This window comes from Acinonyx jubatus, chromosome C1, assembly GCF_027475565.1.
Source record: "Acinonyx jubatus isolate Ajub_Pintada_27869175 chromosome C1, VMU_Ajub_asm_v1.0, whole genome shotgun sequence".
NCBI lineage: Eukaryota > Metazoa > Chordata > Mammalia > Carnivora > Felidae > Acinonyx > Acinonyx jubatus.
Window position 1 is genome coordinate 37054526 of NC_069381.1, and position 3526 is coordinate 37058051.

The following is a 3526-nucleotide window of genomic DNA, read 5'->3' on the forward strand; positions in this document are numbered from 1 at the left end:
GCCTAGTAAAATGCCACCACTTGCTGCGTCCCAGAAGCTGGGCCAGATGAGAGGGTGTGCGCATGGCTGTATTTGGCTAGTGAGTTTGTCTGCTGTGTGGGATTATTCCCAGCTCCCATGGATAAAGGAGCATTGGCCACTTCTCTAACAAGCTCTTCTAGGATGTGCCAAGCACTGTTCAGGCAATGGAAATACATCATTAAGCAAATGGGTGAGATCCCTGCCTAATGGAGCTTATGGATCTGTGGGGGAGACACATTACCCATCAGTCCTCAGAGAAATGAGATAAATGCTGTAGAGCCTTGCTCTCCAACTATGGTCCATGGACCTTCAACGTCACTTGGGAGCTTGGTAGAAGTGCAGAATCTCAGGCTCCACCTCAGACCCACTGAATCATCAGATTCTGCATTTTGACAAAATCTCCAGGTGATTAGGATGCACGGTACTCTGAAGGAAAGGCACTGAATCAAGACTGGGGGCTAGATTTAAAGGGCTAAACCTCCCAACTTTAAGGAGGGGGACCATGAACCACACGTTCCCCCACCGAACTTCTGGAGCTGGACTCTGCATCATCATCTATGCCCCCTGTTGTACCTACCCTGCTAGATTTAAGCTGGGGCAGCTGCTACCTGAGCTGGTTACCGACTGTCCCCAGCACCACGGACAGGGCAGCTCAGAGGAGAGACTCAGAAGCTGCAGTTTGAGGGAGTTGGCCTTTGACCCTGTCCTGCTCCCTGGTGCTGACCCAAATGGTAAGCATCAGGCTTTTCCAAGCTCCCCTGCCCCAGGACTGCCAGTCTAGTGGGACCTGGATTGGGGGTCGGGGAAGGGGATCATGTGTCAAGTTCAGGGTGAATGTGACTTGCATGATGGATGTTGGATGTGCCTGATGCACCTCTTAGTGACAAGGATTTAAAGCTCTGGAGTGGTGCTGGAGGGTGAGGGTGGAGACTCAGCAGCTCATAGGGGAGAAAGGGCAGGAAATCTGAGAAGGCAGGGAAGGCCCTCTTTGGTGGTAGGAAACTGGGTAATGACTGTCTGGTATGAAATGCCCCGAATAGACACCCTCCTTTAGCTATTAACCCCTTTGAGGAAGAGTCAGACCTAAGCTGCCTGAAGCATAGGAGCTCTTCACTTAATGCTTGTTGACTGACTGACTGACTGACTGACACGATGTTGTGCCTAGCTTACTGAATAATGACTGGGCTGACAGTACTTTGGCAACTTCTTATCCATTCCTACTTGCAGTCCTTGCAGTGACTTGCAAAAGAGGCAAAAGAGGTGGAGGTGGGGGCTATTTCCCCATTTGTCACATGAGAAAATCGCCCCTCCCTGGAGTCCAGCAGGTAGCAAAGATCCAGCCAGTCTCTTCTCTAAGGAGTAGAGTTCCATAAACATCAAAATATAAACTTTCTTCTGTTTCAAATGATGTTACAGCTCTTCCTCCTGCCTCAGAGCACCTCTTGATAAAATCCTTCCAAATCCAAAAACTTTCCAGAGGAGAGGAGAACCTTTCTCAGTCTATTGAAACAGGAAGTACCTTGTGAGCTCTGATTTCCATTCTCATCACTGTCCTACAGTTCTCTGTCTTGGAACTCTGGGATCTAGGGACTCTGAGGACAAGGTGGGAAATGTCTGTCCAGAAATACCAGAAAGGTCACTACTAAACTGGAAAATCAGAGAGATTTTTTAAATGCCTCTTTAATTTTCCTTTATTCAACAGTGTCGGGCTTGCTATGTGCTGGGCCCTGTGCTGGGCTCTGAGGCCAATACAGAATCTGTTTATGCCCTCACAGAATATGCTACATGTCATAGAATGCCCTAAGAATTTTGACACCTTGGTAGATGTTGAACAAACAAAAACAAAAGCCCTAATTCAACTCTTGTCTTTACAAGTGCCAACCACTTATCTAGAAGTAAGATTTCAATATGATTCTCTCTTCCCCCTTTTAGGGGAAAATAATCTGAATAGAGCCTTTAGGAACCTTAAGCAAATACTCCCCCCTTCATCCTTGTAGAAAACTAGAACCTATCTTTAATCTGAAGACACATTTTTGACACTTAATTTTTGTTTTTATTAAATTGAAACAAGCATATAATCTAACAAGTCAAATAGCAAAGGCCTATGAGAGTGCCTTGCCTACTGTCAGGATCCCTGTTTTGTTCCCTAGAAGCATTTACTTTCAATTCCTGTTTGTCTCTTTTGGAATATACTTCCACATTTCTGTTCTCTTGAAACAGTAATGATTAATTTCCTATCATAATAATAATTTACCTCTAAAATCATTATTTCTTTCCATCCCTGCCCAAACCATCAGCTTTTAGCATTTACATTCTGTTACCATATGAATATTGTTCTCAGATAAGCTGCTAGTGCATCATGACTACAAATTTTTTTTTTTTTTTGGTGCAACTTTTAACTTTTCCTGGAGTCAATGCCTTATTTTTTCATTTGCCTAGCTTTCTTTGTCCCTATGGCTAAATCTTCCTGTATTTTCCGAAAGCATTGGGGTATACTTTTTCATGAGGTCAAACTTATCAGGAAGTCTGTCATTGCTGTTGGTGGTTGTATTCTTCCTTTCCTGGGAGTATTTCTCTTAGAGTTCTCTGTCTTCCAGATCCAGTATGAGCTGACTGCTCTCCATGTCTGCTGCACAGATGTGGACCTGAAATTTCTCATCAGTGTTATCCTTGGGATTCCTTGAAATTCCCTCCACTTCTGTCCAGCGCTGGATTCTCTGCTTCCTGGATTCCACCTCGTCTTTTTTCTTGGTTTATTTCTTTGTTTCAGTTGAGGTAAATTGTGGGAGAAATTTTGCACATCTGAAATTAAGATAATTATTTTAGTACGGGAAGCTAAGTGTGCACTTTGACAATGAAATGGTTGGCCCAAAGCTCTACCTTTGTAGAGTCTTATTTGGGGAGGCTGAGGAGGAGGGGAACGGGAAATTGTTTTATGGGTTCAGCATGCACTATGTATGGGGAAGCTGGGATGGTGGCTCAAAGTTATGGAAATGAGGGGTGCCTGTTTTGGCAGGAAGATAAGGCAGGGGACAGTTCTGAGTTCCTTATAGGAATATATAGGTGAGCTGAGGGGGTTGCTTCCTAACCTAGGGAGACTTGGAACACTGTATGAATGGCTTTGGGCCCAGGATGGTGCTGAGCTGGTTAGACAGTCTGTTAGACCCAGTTCAAGAAGTGGCCAACCTCACCCTGACAGGGGGAACATTGGGTACATAGAAAAGTGACATCCTTGTAAGGGACATAGGTAAGCAGATCACCAGAGAGGCTCCTTCGTGCAATTTTCAGGGCCGTGGGCTTCACTTGGGAAGGCAGAGGGGAAAATGTACAACATGGAAAACCCTCTACTATTAGTGACTTGGTTGGTTTTAAGCCCATGTGAAGTACCTGTTTGGGAGATCCTGGAAGTATGAGGTTGGGGAGGATTTTGAAAGATACAGGAGGCTAAAGTAGTCTTTTTTAAACAAAAAAAATTCTGTGGACCCCCAGTATTGACCTAGACCTT